Source organism: Tachyglossus aculeatus, chromosome X4 (assembly GCF_015852505.1).
Source record: "Tachyglossus aculeatus isolate mTacAcu1 chromosome X4, mTacAcu1.pri, whole genome shotgun sequence".
In the NCBI taxonomy this organism is placed as follows: Eukaryota; Metazoa; Chordata; class Mammalia; order Monotremata; family Tachyglossidae; genus Tachyglossus; species Tachyglossus aculeatus.
Window position 1 is genome coordinate 2,890,784 of NC_052098.1, and position 22,257 is coordinate 2,913,040.

Consider the following 22,257-nt stretch of genomic DNA (forward strand, 5'->3'; position numbering starts at 1 on the left):
TTTAAAATTCCACTTCCTCAGTCAAGTGTGAAGAACACCAGAGAATACCGACAGACTTCTTTGAAATGAAGGATCGCTGACAAAACCTTTTTTGAAGAATTGCTGGCTGTTGACATCTTGGAGAAACAATGGGGGTAAAGGGTGAGAGGTGAGGGAGGCCAGGGGTCTGAGAAGAAGGAAAGGGAAAGTAATTGGGAAAGGGGAAGGTTGTGAGATTTATTCAGAGAGCCTGCCAGAGATGTGCGGAGTGTTTGTTTATCCTGCCACCAAGGTTGCAGCTAGGACTGTGCACTGAGATTGAGTGGAAACCAACTTGCTCAGGTCCCTCCCACTCTGAGCCCAGGCCGAGATTGACCCTGCTTTTGGCGGGGACAATGTTTAGAATAGGGGAGGGTCCCTTAAAATTCATTTTTTATTATTATTAATAACAACAACAATAATAATTGTGTTATTTGTTAAGTGCTTACTATGTGCCAAGCACTGTACTAAGCACTGGGGTAGAAATAAGATAAACAGGTCCCACACGGGGCTCACAGTCTAAGTAGGAGGGAGCACAGGTATTGTGTACTCTTTTTGCAGATGGGGGAACTGAGGCTCAGAGAAATGAAGTGACTAGCCCAAGGTCACACAGCAGGTAAGTGGTGGAACCAGGATTAGGACCCAGGTCCTCTGACTCCCAGGCCCAGGCTCTTTCCACTAGGCCACTGTGCCTGTGCTGTGCTCAAAGTGTGGGTTTTGCTCTGGGGGGCTGTGGTGGCAGAAAGGCAAAATAGACATTTAAGTGTGAAAAAGGTTGGTCAGTCAATCCAAAGTATTTGTTGAGCACCTACTGTGTACAAAGGGATATACTAAGTTCTTGGGACCATACCATAGAATTGTTAGATGTGAGCCCTGCCTCAAGGAGCTTTACAGTCAGCTGTGAGCAGAGCAGTGTACTAAGTGTTTCCCTTCTAGACTGTAAGCTCACTGTGGGCAGGGAATGTGTAAAATAGCCAATGATTTTATTAGCTAGATCTGACAAATATCTATTTTGTTGGTGTGCAAGCTGAAGCCCAGGCTTAGAGCCACTCAGCAGCTCAGTATTAGAGAAGCCTGGGCCTGGAAAGCCTCTTTTCTCTTTCTCTGGGGTAGTGCTCTTTACCAAAATGAAATGGAGGAGTTGTTGGGTATCATTTAGAATGTTCTGTATATAGCACTTTACAGCATGTAAAGCTCTTTTCAGTTAGTTTTCTTAGTCATTTCTTAAGGAAGCCATTAAAACAGGGAAGGAAAGGAAGAATAGGAAGCCTCTCAACTAAAGTAAAATTTGATAGTAAAAGAAAAGATCGGGAAATGTAGCAGAAATCTTAGGCAGGTGGGCCACTTGAGTCAGTCAGAGCACAGTTAAGAGATTACAAGGCTTCCAAGCTTGGATTCCTACTCCAGTGCTTAGAACAGTGCTTGGCACATAGTAAGCGCTTAACAAAGAACAACGTTATTATTTTAGCCTTGACCCTGTTAGGAAGCTGGCCTGACTTCCTAGGTGACCCATATTTATTGAGCGTGTGCTATGTGCAGAGCACCATACCAAGCCTTCCCTGACTAAGCCCTCTTTTCTTTTTCTTCATTTTCCTTCTGTGTTGCCTTGACTTGCTCCCTTTAATCATCCCCCCTCCCAGCCCCACAACACTCATGTACAGATCTGTAATTTATTTATTTATATGATTACTGCTCTCAACTCTACCCTTTCTACTCAGCTAGACTCACTCGCCCCCCTTTCCATTCGCCGCTCTCGCACCACTAACCCACAGCCCTGGATCACTTTCACTGTCCGCCTCCTTCGCTCTTATGCTCGAGCTGCCGAACGCTGCTGGCGAAAGTCTAAACACCGTGCCAACCTCGTTCACTTCAAGTTTATCCTTTCCTGCCTTAACTCAGCCCTCTCTTCTGCCAGACAAAACTATTTCTCCTCCCTTATTGACACCCTTGCCCATCACCCCCACCAGCTCTTCCATACACTCAACTCCCTTCTCAGGCCCCCGGTTCCTCCCCCTCCTCCTTCCCTCACCCCCAACGATCTGGCCTCCTACTTCATTAACAAAATTAAATCCATCAGGTCCGACCTCCCCAAAGTCTCTTCCCCCCTTTCTCCATCCCCCCGGCTCTCAACACTCTCTGCTACTCTCCCATCCTTCCCAGCAGTATCCTCAGAGGAGCTCTCCTCCCTCCTCTCAAGCGCTACTCCGGCCACCTGTGCTTCTGACCCCATTCCCTCTCATCTCATGAAATCTCTCGCTCCATCCCTTCTCCCCTCCTTAACTTCCATCTTCAACCGATCACTCTCTACTGGTTCCTTCCCCTCTGCCTTCAAACATGCCCATGTCTCTCCCATCCTAAATAAACCTTCTCTTGACCCCACCTCACCTTCTAGTTATCACCCCATATCCCTCCTACCATTCCTTTCCAAACTCCTTGAACGAGTTGTCTACACGCGCTGCCTCGAATTCCTCAGCACCAACTCTCTCCTCAACCCCCTCCAGTCTGGCTTCCGTCCCCTACATTCCACGGAAACTGCCCTCTCAAAGGTCACCAATGACCTCCTGCTTGCCAAATCCAACGGCTCATACTCCATCCTAATCCTCCTCGACCTCTCGGCTGCCTTCGACACTGTGGACCACCCCCTTCTCCTCAATATGCTATCTGACCTTGGCTTCACAGACTCCGTCCTCCCCTGGTTCTCCTCTTATCTCTCTGGTCGTTCATTCTCAGTCTCTTTTGCAGGCTCCTCCTCCCCCTCCCATCCCCTTACTGTGGGGGTTCCCCAAGGTTCAGTGCTTGGTTCCCTTCTGTTCTCGATCTACACGCACTCCCTTGGTGACCTCATTCGCTCCCACGGCTTCAACTATCATCTCTACGCTGATGACACCCAGATCTACATCTCTGCCCCTGCTCTCTCCCCCTCTCTCCAGGCTCGCATCTCCTCCTGCCTTCAGGACATCTCCATCTGGATATCTGCCCGCCACCTAAAACTCAACATGTCCAAGACGGAACTCCTTGTCTTCCCTCCCAAACCCTGCCCTCTCCCTGACTTTCCCATCTCTGTTGACGGCACTACCATCCTTCCCTTCTCACAAGCCTGCAACCTTGGTGTCATCCTCGACTCCGCTCTCTCATTCACCCCTCACATCCAAGCCGTGACCAAAACCTGCCGGTCTCAGCTCCACAACATTGCCAAGATACGCCCTTTCCTCTCCATCCATACCGCTACCCTGCTCGTTCAAGCTCTCATCCTATCCCGTCTGGACTACTGCATCAGCCTTCTCTCTGATCTCCCATCCTTGTGTCTCTCCCCACTTCAATCCATACTTCATGCTGCTGCCCAGATTGTCTTTGTCCAGAAATGCTTTGGGCATGTTACTCCCCTCCTCAAAACTCTCCAATGGCTACCAATCAATCTGCACATCAGGCAGAAACTCCTCACCCTCGGCTTCAAGGCTCTCCATCACCTTGCCCCCTCCTACCTCACCTCCTTTCTCTCCTTCTACAGCCCAGCCCGCACCCTCCGCTCCTCTGCCGCTAATCTCCTCACCGTACCTCGTTCTTGCCTGTCCCGCCATCGACCCCCGGCCCACGTCATCCCCCGGGCCTGGAATGCCCTCCCTCTGCCCATCCGCCAAGCTAGCTCTCTTCCTCCCTTCAAGGCCTTGCTGAGAGCTCACCTCCTCCAGGAGGCCTTCCCAGACAGAACCCCTTCCTTCCTCTCCCCTCGTCCCCCTCTCCATCCCCCCATCTTACCTCCTTCCCTTCCCCACAGCACCTGTATATATGTATATATGTTTGTACATATTTATTACTCCATTTATTTATTTATTTTACTTGTACATATGTATTCTATTTATTTTATTTTGTTAGTATGTTTGGTTTTGTTCTCTGTCTCCCCCTTTTAGACTGTGAGCCCACTGTTGGGTAGGGACTGTCTCTATATGTTGCCAACTTGTACTTCCCAAGCACTTAGTACAGTGCTCTGCACACAGTAAGTGCTCAATAAATATGATTGATTGATTGGTATTGATTTCTCGAGCATTGGAAAAGGAGATCTCTTAAAAAGCTATTTGCTGTAAATCATTCTACTGATTTACCTGTATATATGTATATATGTTTGTACATATTTATTACTCTATGTATGTATTTATTTTACATGTACATATCTATTCTATTTGTTTTATTTTGTTAATACGTTTGGTTTTGTTCTCTGTCTCCCCCTTCTAGAGTGTGAGCCCACTGTTGGGTAGGGACCGTCTCTATGTGTTGCCAACTTGTACTTCCCAAGCGCTTAGTACAGTGCTCTGCACACAGTAAGCGCTCAATAAATACGATTGATTGATTTTCACAGCAGGCTTCAAGATCCAGGTGCTGACTTTTTGGAAGACCTATTTTGCATGCTGAAAATTTGACACGGCATACATGCCTTGCAAAAATGCGACATATGCAATTGACTGGAATCCTGCATTTTTAGAAGGAAGAACGTCGGTTTCCTTCATTTTCTTCTTTCCTTCCTCTCTCTGGCCCCTCTCCTTTTTCCCCCATCCTCTTTCCTCCCCTTCCCCCCTTTCCTCCTCCCCACCCCTGCAAACTCTTTCTATTTGGAGTGAACAAAATAGTCCCCAGCTGTTGATTGATTTGCTCAGCTCTTGTCTAACTTAACAGAGCAGACTTAGATCATGGATCTGGGTTTGTGTGATCTTCAGCATTTCCCTCTGAGCCAATGTCCACTAGAAGGTCATTCAGCCATGTACGGATAAGTCAAACTAGATGAGACCGAAGAAGTGGAGCAGGAGGATAGACTGAGGAAATCGATACAATGGAAAAATAGCATGAGCAATTCCAGTCTGCACATGTTGAAAATCTTCCCCATCCAACTCAAAGCTAATATCGTAATGGCCCAAGAAAGGGCAGTCTTTATGAAGACTGCTCCTGTCGGGTTGGGTCGGTGACTCTCCCACTGGTCTTTTGAACAATGCACATACACTCACGGGGGGAACGTCAACATTAGTGTGAAGTTGAAGCAGTGTGGCCTAGTGGATAGAACATGATCCTAGGAGTCAGAAGGACCTGGGTTCTAATCCTGGCTCTGCTATGTGTCTGCTGTGTGACCTTGGGCAAGTCACTTCACTTCTCTGGTCCTCAGTTCCCTCATCTGTAAAATGGGGATTAAGACTGTGAGCCCCATGTGGAACAGGGACTGTGTCCAACCCGATTTGCTTGTATCTACTCCAGTGCTTAGTACAGTGCCTGGCACATAGTAAACACTGAGGAAATGTAATGATAATAATAACAATGATGGTATTTGTTAAGCACTTACTATGTGCTTGATTGAATGAATGTGCTTGATTGAATGAATGAATGAATGAATGAAAGGGTTGGGGTAGGTACAAGGTAATCAGGTTGTCCTACGTGGGGCTCACAGTCTTAATCCTCATTCTACAGATGAGGTAACTGAGGCCCAGAGAATCAATCAATCAATCGTATTTATTGAGCGCTTACTATGTGCAGAGCACTGTACTAAGCGCTTGGGAAGTACAAATTGGCATCACATAGAGACAGTCCCTACCCAACAGTGGGCTCACAGTCTGGTGACTTGCCCAAGGTCACACAGCAGACAGGTGGTGGAGCCAGAACTTGAACCCAGGTCCTCTGACTCCCTAGCCTGTGCTCTTTCCACTAAGCCATGCTATTTCCCTTGTCTCTTACTTCTTTCCACTCATTTCTCGAATGCAGTGAGCAATTGGAAATGATCTACACATCAAAGTCCTCAGAAATCAGGATTGGGCGGGGGCAGAGAACTGAGAAAACTATGGCCCTTGCGTCCCTGGGGGATCGTTAGAGCCAAACTCGGAGGGCCGAGCAACTTCATGTGAGGTGCTCCTGCTTTGACCTGAAGCCCTGTCAGAGGAGATTTGACTTGAGAGAAATAGGCCCCAGAGATGACACTGGTACCTTTCCCCTCAATCATCTCATTTAGGGTCCTGCAATGCAACGCTACTTTCATTACACACCACGGCTGCCATCACCACTACTACTAAGCTGCATCCCAGGGCCTACTGTACTTGGTAAGTGTTTCTTCGAAGTGTTAGTAGGGCTTCTCTTTCACAGTTACTGCCAGCGCCAGCGACGAAAGACCTGCCTGCCAGCTCTGAAACGGTTGGATTGGTAACCGACTCTACGAATATGTGTTGCAGGAGAGAAAAAAAATAAAACCGACAGTTTTTTTTTTTTCCTCCCTCATGTAATCCGTCTGCCTCCTGCCGCTAGTGCAAAAGAGCTGGGATTGAATAAGTCAGGAGTGGTGATCTATTCCTCTGGTCGGTTTAAGGCCTGGCAGAGGAAGGCAGATGTTTAACCTTTTTCTGAAAGCATCAAAGGCTGCTTCAGCATTTGGCCCTGTTTCCAGTGCATTAGGCAGTCCCCCCACCCAGCACCCCAACCTCGACACTGCCCTCACCCCCCAAGCCTCCTAATTTCAGTCAGTTGATTGTATTTATTGAGTGCTTACTGCGTGCAGAGCACGGTACTATGTGCTTGGGAGAGTACAATAGAGCAATAACAATAGTGCTACCAGGGAGGGAATTAGAATCAGGTTCCTCAAGTAACAAATCATTGCCCCGACTTGTTAAATCCCATCTTGTTAGCGATAGGATGCAGGCAGATGCAAGGTAGGGAAAGAAGGGAAACAGTGAACATCTAGTCATGTACATCTTCTCCCCACACCCTTCCCGCTAGTGCTCACAGAGCTGGTTACCAATCAGACCTAGCACATTGCCGTTGGCCCCGGCAGGAGCTGGGAAAGAGGAGCTTGGCCAACACCAAGAAAAAAAGAGGAGCTTGGCCAACACCAAGAAAAAACTCTTGGAAGGTTTGAATCTTCCGGGAAAATGCCTGGCGGCTTGTGAGATGGCGATTGCCCCATCTCTAGACCGTAAGTTCCTTGTGGGGGTGGGGGGGGGATGTGTCTAGCAACTCTGTTCTATCGGACTCACCCAAGTGCTTAGTACAGTGCTCTGCCCACAGTAAGCGCTTGATAAGTAGCACCAACTGATTGAAAAAATATGATTACTGCATCAACGCATCAGGTGTCTAGTGGGGCACTCGTAGCACTGCTTTGACATCACTGCCACCATCAAACACAGGGCTCTGCAAGAGGTGGTTACTGAGGTGTGGGGATCATTTTTCTGCAGGAAAAATGTGCATAATTACATCAGTGAGAAATTGTGAGTTCCCTCTAGTAATTATGGAGTTCAGTTCTGCAGTCTTTCTATTCTGTTATATTGTACGCTCCCAAGTGCTGGTACAGTGTTTTGCACACAGTAAGTGCTCAGTAAATACCATTGATTGATTAATTGATTTCAGGGCTCCAGTTCCTAAGGGATGTCCTGGGAGAGCTGTTATTGCCCTGGACAGGGGGACAAAGATTTAGGGTGGGGATGGACACTGTACTAAGCGCTTGGGAAGTAAAATCAAAGGTTTCTCAAATTACCAAGGCTAATTAATCAGTTAGTGGAATTTGTTGAGCACTTATTGTGTGCAAAGCAGGATATTAGGTGCTTGTGAGAGAACAATAGAGCCCTGCCCTCAGGGAGCTTACAGTCTGTGTGCGGAGCATTGTACTAAGCACTTGGGAGAGTGCAATAGAGTTAGAAGATACATCCCCTCCTCTCAAGGAATTTGCAGTCCATTGTGCACAGAGCACTGTACTAAGCACTTAGGAGAGTACAATATAACATGGTGATATCTCAGCAGGATGCAAGTTAGAGCATCAATGCCCTGTCACACCACAACCAAACATGTGAGGTGCGTAGAGAAAGAAGGGGGTAGCAGAGCCCCTGGAGAACTTGAACACTTTGATACTCACTCTAGCCCCACAGAGCTATGTATTTAACCTCCTACTCTGCCACTGCCTTTATCCGTAATTGATTTTAATATCTGTCTCCCTGACCAGATTGCAAACTCCTTGAGCGCATGGATCGTGTCTCCTTATTCTATCGTACTCTCCCTAGTGCGAAGTCCAGTGCTCTGCACAGAGTAAGAGCTCAATAAATGCCATTGATTGGGTTGGGTGGGCTAGCAGGTGGGAGGAGAGCTGGGCCCTGCAGCGGCTGACTGGAGAGTCTGGGCCGGGGGGAGAAGAGTTAGATTGCAAGTTCCTTCTAGACTGTAAGCTTGTTGTGGGCAGGGAATGTGTCTATCTACTCTGGTATATTGTTATATTGGACTCTCCCAAGCACTTAGTACGGTGCTTTTTGTACAGTAAGCGCTCAATAAATACGATTGATGGATGACTGCAGAGAGGCAGGCAGGCAGGCAGGGGGAAAGTGTGAGACACCAAAAATACAGGAATGGATCATGTCTGTGAGCTAGTGTACCGAATTAGATTTAGCTTTTGAAGCCTTGCATTTGGTTCAGTTTATCAAGGGAGTTTCCACCTTAGCTCTCCAAAGCCTCTATTTCATGAGCTTGTAGGTTGTATGGTTGAAAACATTTTCCCCTCCTGACATTCAGCCTAGTTTTCCAGTCGACATTATGCCTAGTCACACACTCTTCTAACTTACTGTGGAATCTTTCTGCCTCCCAGGACAATCCACAGCATTTCCATTTATTAGTCCTCTGGCTAATAAATTCATTTCATTGGAATTCCAGTCCTGGGAACGCTGCTGATATTGAAGCAATTGTTGTTGTCTTATGCTGTCGAGTAGTGTCTGACCCATAGCGACACCATAGACATATCTCTCCCAGAATGCCCCACTTCCATCTGCAATCGTTCTAGTAGCGTTTCCATAGAGTTTTCTTGGTAAAAATATGAAAGTGGTTTACCATCCCCTCCTTCTGTGCAGTAAATGAGTCTCTGCCCTCTACTCTCTCCCATGCCCCTGCTGCCCAGCACAGGTGAGTTTTGACTTGTAGCAGATGGCCTTCCACTCGCTAGCCATTGCCCAAGATAGGAATTGAATGGGTAGGCCTCTGCTTGACTTTCCCTCCTGTAGTCGTGACTGGTAGAGTACTGGAAACTCTCCAGGTGTGAACCTGAGAAGATATTGAAGCAACAGGTGCCAGCATTTCATTGTGAGTCCAGGGGTGAAAAGGAGGTAGGGTTTTTATGGGAGAGGGGGACTGGAAAGGGCAGGTTATCAGGCCAGGAAGCCACCATTTTGTGTTTTTTCAGCACTCACTGGAAACACCCAGGTCTTGTCAGAGGCCTAAGGTGAATGAGGCTGAGAATTCACCTTTGGCTTCTATGATTGAAGTCATTTGCTATTATGTAGATGAAGAGAGAGGAAGAGTCTCAGATTTTGGAAAATTCACTTGAGGCTCTAGCTGTCTAAATTGTGATTTAGTCTAGTCTTCTAGACTGTGAGCCCGTTGTTGGGTAGGGACCATCTCTATATGTTGCCAACTTGTACTTCCCAAGTGCTTAGTACAGTGCTCTGCACATAGTAAGCGCTCAATAAATATGATTGAATGAATGAATGATGGTTCTGAGGATCTGAGAAGGAAGTGTGTGTCTCTTTTCCTGGCAGACTCTCACCCTGGTAGCTAGGAGGTCTTGGATTCCATTCCTGAGTCTGCCATCTACTTGCTCTGTGACCTTGGGCAAGTCGCTTCACCTCTCTGGGCCTCAGTTTCTTCTTGTTATGATGATGGTGGAGTAATGTGCTTGTCGGAAACCCTATGTTAATCACTCATAGGAGAAAGATAGAAGTTTTGAATGAGAGTTTAAGCTTTGGAAGATATGTAAAGGAAATTGGAGAAGTTAGGCATTTCCTGAGCTTTTTAGTATATGCATCAATTCAAATCGATAGTATCTATTGAGCGCTTACTGTGTTCAGAGCACTGTGCTAAGTGCTTGGGAGAGTCTAATGTAACAGAGTTGGTAATGTTCCCTGTCCACCACAAGCTTACAGTCTAGAAGGGGAGACAGACATTAATATACCTAAATAAATGGGGGCTATAATAAGTGCGGGTCTTTCAAAACAAGATCTTAAGTGAAATCATTTCAAATGATTTTGGAAAATGAGTTGTGTAAAGGTAAGTTACTGATAATTCAGTTAAACGCATCCGGGGCTATTGTGTTGAGTTTTCTAGAGTCTCCTTCTCCTCTAGGATTTGCTCAGATTCACTGATTTGCGCTTGGTAAATTTGGCTCCTATTTCATCATAACATTTGCTTTTACAATGTTACATAGCCCTAGGGCTCTGTGGGCAGAAGGGCTCATAAATAAAAAGTTATGGAAATAATTTTATTATTTAGCTGAACAATTTTTAGCGCGCCTCTTGAGGGATATGAACAGAAATCTGAGAAGAAAAGAACATCAGCCTGGAGCTCCTAAGGCATGCTCAATGAGTGTCTTTCACTGACATCTCACAAATGTGTTGTGATTTATTTTGTTTATTTTTAGAAGTATAAAACCATGCTAGTGACTCAGTCCCCAAGGAAATGCATTTTCCATATTTCCAGCATTGATTGTCAAAATGGGAAAGTTGGTTTAACACCTCCTTTCCCCCCAGTTCATTCTTTGCTCAACCATTTCTGATTCAATCTCTTCCCCTTGCTTAACGCCTGAGTCAAAAATGGACACCTGGGGACAACAACTTGGGAATCTAAGTTGGAATCCAAGTTGGATTCAACTTGGACAACTGTGAATATGAGTGTATATATTTTGACATAAAGGGCAATGGTGTATTAAATATATGTATTATATGTATCTATGTCATTGTTCTTAGTTGCTATACATTAATCAATCATATTTATTGAATGCTTTACTGTGTGCAGAACACTATATTAAGTGCTTGGGAGAGTACGGTATGACGAAATTAGTAGGCATGTTCTCTGCCCACAATGAGCATACAATCTAGCTTAGTACAGTGCTATTCATGCGTAAGTGCTCAATAATTTTGATTGATTAGAGGATGAACTTACAGGGATTTATATATACATTCATATATGTGCACACACATATGCATACATATGCGTGTGTGTGTGTATATACATATATACATATGTATATGTATGTGTGTGTATATATATAAAACATATGGTTGTCCCTTGTGTTGTAATAGCATTGACAGTGAAATTCACCTAAGGGTGCCTGTGTGACTAAGCCTTGCCTCACATCCCCTTGAAACTTCTCCAGTCAATCAATCAGTGATATTTATTGAACACCTTCTGAGTGCTAAGTACTGTACTAAATTCATTCATTCATTCAATCGTATTTATTGAGAGCTTACTGTGTGCAAAGCACTGTACTAAGCGCTTGGGAAGTACAAGTTGGCAACATATAGAGACGGTCCCTACCCAACAGTGGGCTCACAGTCTAGAAGGGGGAGATGGAGAACAAAACAAAACATATTAACAAAATAAAATAAATATGTACAAATAAAATAGAGTAATAAATACGTACAAACATATATACATATATACAGGTGCTGTGGGGAGGGGAAGGAGGTGGCGGAGGGGGGGATGGGGAGGTGGCGGAGGGGGAGGGGGGCTCAGTCTGGGAAGGCCTCCTGGAGGAGGTGAGCTCTCAGTAGGGCCTGAAGGGAGGAAGAGAGCTAGCTTGGCGGCTGTGGGGAGGGAGGGCATTCTAGGCCGGGGGATGACGTGGGCCGGGGGTCGACAGCGGGACAGGCGAGAATGAGGAGATTAGTGGCAGAGGAGTGGAGGGTGCAGGCTGGGCTGTAGAAGGAGAGAAGGGAGGTGAGGTAGGAGGGGGCGAGGTGATGGAGAGCCTTGAAGCCGAGGGTGAGGAGTTTTTGCCCGTGTGAGTTTTGCCAGGAGTTTTGCCAGGTACTAAATGCCTGGGAGAGGACCGCAGAAGCAAGACGCATGTTCTCCTGCCCTCAGGAAGCTATACAGTCTAAGGGGGAGAGAGACAAAATGGGACCCAGAGGAAGTACAAGGGTAGAATAGGTATTTATGTAGAGGTCAAGGTGAAATATTAGAATGAATGATTGAATGTACCATTGCATATGTATATGAATGTAAGTCCTGGGAGTGGGTATAATCAATCAATCAATCGTATTGAGCGCTTACTGTGTGCAGAGCACTGTACTAAGCGCTTGGGAAGTACAAGTTGGCAACATATAGAGACAGTCCCTACCCAACAGTGGGCTCACAGTCTAGAAGGGGGAGACAGAGAACAAAACAAAACATATTAATAAAATAAATAGAATAGATATGTACAAGTAAAATAAATAGAGTAATAAATATGTAAAAACATATATACATATATACAGGTGCTGTGGGGAAGGGAAGGAGGTAAGACAGAATGGAGAGGGGGACAAAGGGGAGAGGAAGGAGGGGGCTCAGTCTGGGAAGGCCTCCTGGGGGAGGTGAGCTCTCAGTAGGGCCTTGAAGGGAGGAAGAGAGCTAGCTTGGCGGATGTTGGGAGGGTGGGCATTCCAGGCCAGGGGGATGACGTGGGCCGGGGGTCGATGGCTAATAGATGAGGCAAATTTCAGAAGGGCTTTGAAGATGGGGATCACTGTTGTCTGTCGGATGTGAAGGGGGAAGTAGTTCCAGACAGTGGGAGGGTGTGAGTGAGAGGTCGGCGGCAGGAGACACCAAAACAAGGCATGGCAAGTAGGTTGGCTTGAGGGGAACAGAAGAGTGCAAGCTGGTGTGCAGCGGGAACAGAGAGTGGTTACATAAGGAGGGAAGAGAGCTGATGGAGTACCCTCAAGCCGACGGTCAGGAATTTCTGCTTGATGTGGAAAGAAATGGGCAACCACTGCAGATTTTTGAGGAGTGGGGAGATGTGTTCTCCCCCTCTTACCCCTCCCCATCCCCCCAGCCTTACCTCCTTCCCCTCCCCACAGCACCTGTATATATGTTTGTACAGATTTATTACTCTATTTTACTTGTACATATTTACTATTCTATTTATTTTATTTTGTTAATATGTTTTGTTTTGTTGTCCCTTCTAGACTGTGAGCCCACTGTTGGGTAGGGACCATCTCTATATGTTGCCAACTTGTACTTCCCAAGCGCTTAGTACAGTGCTCTGCACACAGCACTCAATAAATACAATTGAATGAATGAATGTGTTGTACTGTCCCAAGCACTTAGTACAGTGCTCCGCACATTGTAAGTATGCAATAAATGCCATCGATTGATTGATTATGTAAAAAAAGGCCAGGTAAGGGCCCAGGCTAATCAATCAATCAGTCAATCAATCGTATTTATTGAGTGCTTACTGTGTGCAGAGCACTGTACTAAGTGCTTGGGAAGTACAAGTTGGCAACATATAGAGACAGTCCCTACCCAACAGTGGGCTCACAGTCTAGAAGGGGGAGACAGAGAACAAAACCAAACATACTAACAAAATAAAATAAATAGAATAGATATGTACAAGTAAAATAAATAAATAAATAAATAGAGTAATAAATATGTACAAACATATCTACATATATACAGGCTGTTTCCAACCCATGTGGACAGCTAACACGCAATGCCAACTCCTTACTGAGGACAGTGTAATTCTCGCCTTCAAGAAATATCAATCTTACTTTCTCTCCCTGCCATATGGGCCTGTGTGGAAAGAATGAGTTCTGAACCTCCAATTAGCTGATGTGAGGTCTAGCCCACAGGAGAAGAGATCCCCATTCACCTTCCCAAACCTGCAGTGCTAGTTTATGCCCTTACTCTTGTTTGACATCTCTCTCAGTGATGGATGGCAAGAATTACATTGGTTAACCTCTCTGCAGAACACAAAATGCTTGTTGGGAGGAGACTCTTCCGAGAACTCAGTCCCCCAAGGCAGTGTGATGGAGAGAGGTCATGAATCCTGGGAGAGGGGGAGGCAAGAGGATCAGTGTTTTCAACCTGCTGCCATTATGTTTTACACAGGTGTCTTTGCCTCCCTAAGGACTCAGATCAGAGCTGCAGAGGCAGAGACCAGGAAAAGTAATAATTGTGGTATTCTTTAAGCACTTACTATATGCCAGACACTGTACTAAGCACTGGGTTGGACACAGTCCCTGTTCCACATAGGGCTCAGAGTCTTGATCCCCATTTTCCAGATGAGGTTACTGAGGCACAGAGACGTTAAGTTATTTGCTCAAGGTCACAGAGCAGACAAGTGGTGGAGCCAGAATTAGAACACCGGTCCTCTGACTCCCAGGCTCCTTCCAGTAGGCCATTATTCCCACTAGACTGTAAGCTTCTTAATTAATTATGGTATTTGTTAAGCATTTACTATGTGCCAAGCACTGTTCTAAGCGCTGGGGTAGATACAAGGTAATCAGGTTATCCCATCTGGGGCTCACAGTCTTAATCCTCATTTTACAGATGAGGTAATGGAGTCACAGAGGAGTTAAGTTACCTGCCCAAGGTCACAAAGCAGACAAGTGGCAGAGATGGGATTAGAACCCATGTCCTCTGACTCCCAAGCCTGTGCTTTTTCCACTAAGCAACACTGCTTTTTGAGGCTAGGGATCCTGTCTACCAACTCTACCAACAGTATTGTACTCTCCCAAGTGCTTAGTACAGTGCTCGGCCCACGGTAGCGCTCAGTTATTACCAGTGATGATGAGGTTGATGATCCACTGGGTATTCAGGCCCTGGATGGCTCTTGTGGGGAACGATAGATAAGTTTTGCTCCTGAGACTTCAGGATGGAGAAAATGTGCAGAAGAATCAATTACAGTTTTGGTGGTTTGTGCATATAAATGCTCATCAGATGACTGTAGAACCCCCAAATATTCTGTCTCACCCCACCCCGCAACACCTGGTTCCTTCCCGGTCAGTTCATCCTATCAGCCATCTTAGCCCACATGTGTATATCTGTTGGTTAACTATTTTCTTATTCTTTTTCCAATTGGCTTTTTTTCCCCTGCTTAGATTGTAAGCTCCTCGAGGGTAGGGGCTATATCTTCTACTTCTATTGTACTCTCCCAAGTGCCTAGGATAGTGCCCCACATAAAGCAGGTTCTCAGTAAGTGTTGGTGTTGATGATGGGGATGCTGAAAATTTGGTGGTTTTACAAGTCAGGTCATCTTGGTATCCCCCTTCTGAGAATATGCATCAGCTGTTTCTTGTGTATTCAGTCCACAAACACAATAGGGCCATACATATCAGAAGTCTGGAACCAAGCAACGTCCCCCAATTGTCAATTGATGCTTCCAAAGTTGACATTATCAGGATGGGCCACGGAGTTTGGAAGTTTTTTGTAACCAAGAGGAGGAGTGATTATGAAGTGAAAGCCACAAAGATAAAAAAAAAAAAAAAAATAGCTTCAGCAGACAGCAAGGGCAGGGGAAACCTGGAGAAAGTCCATATGAAATAATCCTGTAGGGACAAAGGCCATCAGGATCTCGGCAGTTTGGGAGAGGCCGGGCTGTAATTCATGAACCTAGAAATGACTCCCTTCTCTTGAGGAATTATTATATGCCCTCTCTTACCTCCTTTAGAGGTAATTGATCACAACATCTCCAGTGACACAATCAGTCAATCAAAGGTATTTATTGAGTGCTTACAGGGTGCAGATCACTGTACTAGGTGCTTGGGATTGTATCCTAGAATTAGTAGATGTTTCTTTGCCTCCAAGGAGCTCTCAGTTTAAGCAAGGGGAACAGCTACTAAAAAATGTTACAGATAGGAAGATGTAATAGAGTATAAAAGAGATGTATGTAAACGCTATAGGGGATCGTGAGTACGTAAGGGAGTTCTGGGCAGAGGGCAGGGCATAAGCAAGAGGTCAGGAGAGATGCGAATGAGGCTCTGATTTATTGGTAATTTATCATCAACATGTAATTTAGCTTTTCTGTCTGTAGGACATCCATCTTAAGCGCTTAGTACAGTGCTCTGCACACAGTAAGCGCTCAATAAATACGATTGATTGATTGATTGATCTTGAAAATAGCAGTCAGCAAATATCCAACACTTAGCTATACCTAGACCCTTTCTACCTTTCACTAAAAAAGAAAGGGAAAGTTACATGCTGAACACAGTTGTCTTACTAACCAGTGTCAGAATCAATTGTATTTATTGAGTGGCTTACTGTGTGCAGAGCACTGTACCAAGCACTTGGGAGAGTACAATATGAGAGTGGGTAGACACAGTTCCCTGCCCAGGACGAGGTTACAGCCTACAGATAAGTACATGAGTGCTGGGGGGCTGAGGGAGGGATGATTTAAGGGTGCAAGGGCGACGCTGAAGGGAGGGAGAGAAAATGACCTTTGGCAACTTGGTATTTGCCCCATTCCAAACCCCACCACACTTAAGTACATATCTTTAAATTATATATTACAAATTATTTATTCATATTGTTTGCCACCCCCTGTAGACTGTAAGTTCGTTATGGCCAGGGAATGTGACTGCTAATTCAGTTGTATTGGACTCTCCCAAGTGCTTAGTACAGTGCTCTGCACATAGTAAGCATTCAATAAATACTAATTTGATTGATCAAATGAAGAGGAAATGAGGGCTTAGTCAAGGAAGGCCTTTTCTCTAGGTCTTTCAAAATCCCGATGACTTTGTTGATCTCCGTTTGGATTCCCTAGAATGATTATACTCTCTCTAACATGTCCAGGTGTCTCAAGGTGAAAAAGGGAAAGATATCCAATCCTTTTCCTACAAGCCAGTGGTGATCCATCTCTCCCCTTTTCCTCAAAAAACACCGCTCTGGGAATCAGTAGACCTGGGTTCTAGTGTCAGTTCTGCGTGTAGCTGGTTAATGAGGGTGAAGACCTCGCACACACACTCTGCAAGGTGCTGCACCTCTGCCCTCCTTTTGGCTCGTTGCACTCAGGGCCTCAGTGGGAATTTACCCGGGCAAGGGCAGAAACTCCTTGACCTCAGCTTGAAAACAGTCAGTCCCCTTGCCCCTTCCCACCTCACCTTGCTGCTTTCTTCTTACAACCCAGTCTGCACACTTCGCTCCTCTAATTCCAACCTATTCACTGTACCTCGCTCTCATCTAGCTCACCACCAACCTCTTGCCCGTGTTCTGCCTTTGGCCTGGAATGCTCTCCTTCCCCCAGGTCCCTGTCACATCTGACAGACAATTACTCTCTTCACCTTATTGAAGGTACATCTCCTCCAAGAAGCCTTCCCCGACTAAGCCCTCATTTTCTCTTTTCCCACTCCCTTCTGTGTCACCCTGATTTGCTCCCTTGATTCGCCCCTCCCTCAGCCCCACAGCTGATAAATACATATCAGTAATTTATTTATTTATATTAATATCTGTCTCCCCCTCTGGATGTGAGCTCACTGTGGGCAGGGAATGTGTCTACCAACTCTGTTATATGGTACTCTCTCAAGGATTTAGTAGAGTCTTGTGCACACAGTAAGCGCTCAATAAATACAGCTGATTGAGCAAGAGAGTTTTGAGTGATGCTGCATAAACTGCTAGTGCTCTCATCAGTTCCTCTGTAGAGGTTCTCAGTTCTGAAATCCAACTGAGGTTTATCCACCATTACTGATGGCAGACTCCATCATCTTCAGTACCAGCTCTGATTCCAGATGCTTCCCCCTTCCCCTCACCCTTGGGGCAGGGTGAGACTAGCCCCAAGTGGCCCCTCTGAGTGGATTGTTCAAATTCAAGGCTGGCTGCCTTCAGTCCTTTCCGTTTGACAAATTTTCATTTTGAGGCAGGAAATGAAGATTTTTTTCAGCTGCCAAGGGTCATTTTGTCCAACTTATCCTGCGATGAGTCTCAGAGAAAATTTCCCAGCCTTCCCTGGCAGGGGAGTTCAAATCTGACTGTGAGAACCCCTGAACATTCTTTGAAACCACCTTTCATGTATTTTTAAGTAATGAAATCAAGATAACCCCATCTCCGTACATGGGTCACCCACAGTTCACTTTTTATGCTGCAGTATTGCTTAAAAAGGAGGAGCAGGTATGTCCCACAATGCAACCTAGTTATATTCCTTGCAAATGTGGTATCTAGTGAATGCCCGCTGTGTGTAGAGCACTGTACTAAGTGCTTGGGAAAGGACAATACAATAGGATTGGTAACCATGATTACTGCCCACAGTGAACTTAGATGGGGTGGTAGGTGTTAAAATAAATTACAGACGGATAAGTTCATAAGTTCTGTGGGGCTGGGGAAAGGGTGAATATCAGAGTGCTTAATTCACAATACAAAGTGGTTATATCATAAACAGCTAAACTGTGTGATATATTTTCCCCACAGATTTATGTGTTGTAGATAAGGAAATGTTCCAGAACCTTTGTTAAAGTAATTCATTCATTCATTCAATCGTATTTATTGAGCACTTACTGTGTGCAGAGCACTGTACTAAGCACTTGGGAAGTACAAGTTGGCAACGTATAGAGACAGTCCCTACCCAACAGTGGGCTCACAGACTAGAAGGGGGAGACAGAGAACAAAACAAAATATATTAACAAAATAAAATGAATAGAATAAATATGTACAAATAAAATAGAGTAATAAATACGTACAAACATATACATATATACAGGTGCTGTGGGGAGGGTAAGGAGGTAAGGCGGGGGGGATGGGGATGGGGAGGAAGGGGAGAGGAAGGAGGGGGCTCAGTCTGGGAAGGTCTCCTGGAGGAGGTGAGCACTCAGTAGGGCCTTGAAGGGAGGAAGAGAGCTAGCTTGGCGGATATGCGGAGGTAGGGCATTCCAGGCCAGGGGGATGACGTGGGCCGGGGGTCGATGGCGGGACAGGCGAGAACGAGGCACGGTGAGGAGATTAGTGGCAGAGGAGTGGAGGGTGCGGGCTGGGCTGTAGAAGGAGAGAAGGGAGGTGAGGTAGGAGGGAGCGAGGTGATGGAGAGCCTTGAAGCCGAGGGTGAGGAGTTTTTGCCTGATGCGTAGGTTGATTGGTAGCCACTGGAGATTTTTGAGGAGGGGAGTAACATGCCCAGAGCATTTCTGGACAAAGACAATCCGGGCAGCGGTGTGAAGTATGTATTGAAGTGGGGAGAGACAGGAGGATGGGAGATCGGAGAGGAGGCTGATACAGTAATCCAGACGGGATAGGATGAGAGCTTGAACGAGCAGGGTAGCGGTTTGGATGGAGAGGAAAGGGCAGATCTTGGCAATGTTGTGGAGCTGAGACCGGCAGGTTTTGGTGACGGCTTGGATGTGAGGGGTGAATGAGAGAGCGGAGTCGAGGATGACACCAAGGTTAGGTGCTTGTGAGATGGGAAGGATGGCCCTGCTGTCAACAGTGATGGGAAAGTCAGGGAGAGGGCAGGGTTTGGGGGGGACAACAAGGAGTTCAGTCTTGGACATGTTGAGTTTTAGGTGGTGGGCAGACATCCAGATGGAGATGTCCTGAAGGCAGGAGGAGATGCAAGCCTGGAGGGAGGGAGAGAGAGCAGGGGCAGAGATGTAGATTTGATTTCAAAGCATAACATCTCAATATTTACTAAATGAGGAGTTCTAAGTAGTGTGGTCTATGGAAAGTGCATGGGCCTGGGTGTCAGGGGATCTGGGGTCTAGACCAGACTCTGCCACTTGTCTGCTGTGTGAACTTGGGCAAGTCACGGGCCTCAGTTCTCTCGTCTGCAAAATGGGGATTCAATACCTGTTATTCCTTACTACTTAGACTTGACCTTGTCTCTACCCCAGCGCTTAGTACAGTGCTTGACACACACTAAGAGCTTAACAAATACCACAATTGTTAGTATAACTGAGTCTCTGTAGCAGTAGTGCTACTCCGGCCACCTGTGCTTCTGACCCCATTCCCTCTCATCTCATGAAATCTCTCGCTCCATCCCTTCTCCCCTCCTTAACTTCCATCTTCAACCGCTCACTCTCCACTGGTTCCTTCCCCTCTGCCTTCAAACATGCCCATGTCTCTCCCATCCTAAAAAAACCCTCTCTTGACCCCACCTCACCTTCTAGTTATCGCCCCAATATCCCTCCTACCATTCCTTTCCAAACTCCTTGAACGAGTTGTCTACACGTGCTGCCTAGAATTCCTCAACAACAACTCTCTCCTCAATCCCCTCCAGTCTGGCTTCCGTCCCCTACATTCCATGGAAACTGCCCTCTCAAAGGTCACTAATGACCTCCTGCTTGCCAAATCCAATGGCTCATACTCTGTCCTAATCCTCCTCGACCTCTCAGCTGCCTTCGACACTGTGGACCACCCCCTTCTCAACACGCTATCTGACCTTGGCTACACAGACTCAGTCCTCTCCTGGTTCTCCTCTTATCTCTCTGGTCGTTCATTCTCAGTCTCTTTTGCAGGCTCCTCCTCCCCCTCCCCCTCCCATCCTCTTACTGTGGGGGTTCCCCAAGGTTCAGTGCTTGGTCCCCTTCTGTTCTCTATCTACATGCACTCCCTTGGTGACCTCATTCGCTCCCACGGCTTCAACTATCATCTCTACACTGATGACACCCAGATCTACATCTCTGCCCCTGCTCTCTCCCCCTCTCTCCAGGCTCGCATCTCCTCCTGACTTCAGGACATCTCTATCTGGATGTCTGCCCGCCACCTAAAACTCAACATGTCCAAGACTGAACTCCTTGTCTTCCCTCCCAAACCCTGCCCTCTCCCTGACTTTCCCATCTCTGTTGACGGCACTACCATCCTTCCCGTCTCACAAGCCCGCAACCTTGGTGTCATCCTCGACTCCGCTCTCTCATTCACCCCTCACATCCAAGCCGTGACCAAAACCTGCCGGTTTCAGCTCCGCAACATTGCCAGGATCCGCCCTTTCCTCTCCATCCATACTGCTACCCTGCTCATTCTAGCTCTCCTCCTATCCCGTCTGGACTACTGCATCAGCCTTCTCTCTGATCTCCCATCCTTGTGTCTCTCCCCACTTTAATCCATACTTCATGCTGCTGCCCTGATTATCTTTGTCCAGAAACGCTCTGGGCATATTACTCCCCTCCTCAAAAATCTCCAGTGGCTACCAGTCAATCTCTGCATCAGGCAGAAACTCCTCACCCTGGGCTTCAAGGCTCTCCATCACCTCGCCCCCTCCTACCTCACCTCCCTTCTCTCCTTCTACAGCCCAGCCCGCACCCTCCGCTCCTCTGCTGCTAATCTCCTCACCATACCTCGTTTTCGCCTGTCCCGCCATCGACCCCCTGCCCACGTCATCCCCTGGGCCTGGAATGCCCTCCCCCTGCCCATCCGCCAAGCTAGCTCTCTTCCTCCCTTCAAGGCCCTACTGAGAGCTCACCTCCTCCAGGAGGCCTTCCCAGACTGAGCCCCTTCCTTCCTCTCCCCCTCGTCCCCCTCTCCATCCCCCCATCTTATCTCCTTCCCTTCCCCACAGCACCTGTATATATGTTTGTACATATTTATTACTCTATTTATTTATTTATTTTACTTGTACATATCTATTCTATTTATTTTGTTAATATGTTTGGTTTTGTTCTCTGTCTCCCCCTTTTAGACTGTGAGTCCACTGTTGGGTAGGGACTGTCTCTATATGTTGCCAACTTGTACTTCCCAAGCGCTTAGTACAGTGCTCTGCACACAGTAAGCGCTCAATAAATACGATTGATGATGAGTAGAAGCTTGTACTGATGACTGTGGTATTGGTTTTTCAACTTCAGTGAATTATTTGTTCTTCATAACATCTTTGAGCTGACAAACACCTTATGCACACTTCTTCACACCTTTGAACTCCTCTCCATTAGGGTCTTCTTTTTCAGTCATATTTCCAGATTAATCTGCTTTACTGAAATTGATGTAAAACTCTTTAATGCTATGATTTTAGCTGGAGAGACTATAACTTCATCTGTTTTAACATTTTACGGTGATGTATTGAATTGTCAAAGTTCGATGAGGCCCTTTTTGGACCAACAGTTCCTCTCAATGAGAAACAATTAACTCATTGACACCTGCATCATTCATTTTTAAATTAAGCTGTTTTTCTAGTTCAACTACTTGAAGCAACATGGCCTGGTTGAAAGAGCACAGAACTAGGAGTCGGCAGACATGGGTTCTAATCCCGGCCCCGCCACATGCCTGCTGTGTGACCTTGTGAAAGGCACTTAACTTCTCTGGGCCTTGGTCTCCTCATCTGTAAAATGGGGATTAAAACACCTGTTCTTCCTCCTGCTTAGATTGTAACCCCAGTGTGGGACAGGGATGGTGTCCGACCTGATTACCTTGCATTTACTCCAGGGCTTAGTACAATGGTTGGCACACAGTAAATGCTTAAAAATGCCACAATTATTATTGTTATTATTAAGTTTGATTATCTGCTCAAAAAAATCTGACACAAACTGTGGGCAGAACTTCCTCAAGATCCTTTCATTCCTGATTGTTTCATCTCGGCCC

General features: G+C 46.3%; 1 protein-coding gene and 1 non-coding gene across 4 annotated transcripts in view; one reads left to right on the forward strand and one right to left on the reverse strand.

Moving 5' to 3' along the window:
- Positions 1 to 22,257, forward strand: part of FRMD3 (FERM domain containing 3) — a 264,744-nt gene that overhangs the window by 17,985 nt on the left and 224,502 nt on the right. The gene's annotated exons all lie outside the window — the stretch shown is intronic.
- LOC119948586 lies at positions 8,930 to 9,067 on the reverse strand. Its single transcript, XR_005456972.1, has one exon. It is a non-coding gene; the product is annotated as a small nucleolar RNA SNORA7 (small nucleolar RNA).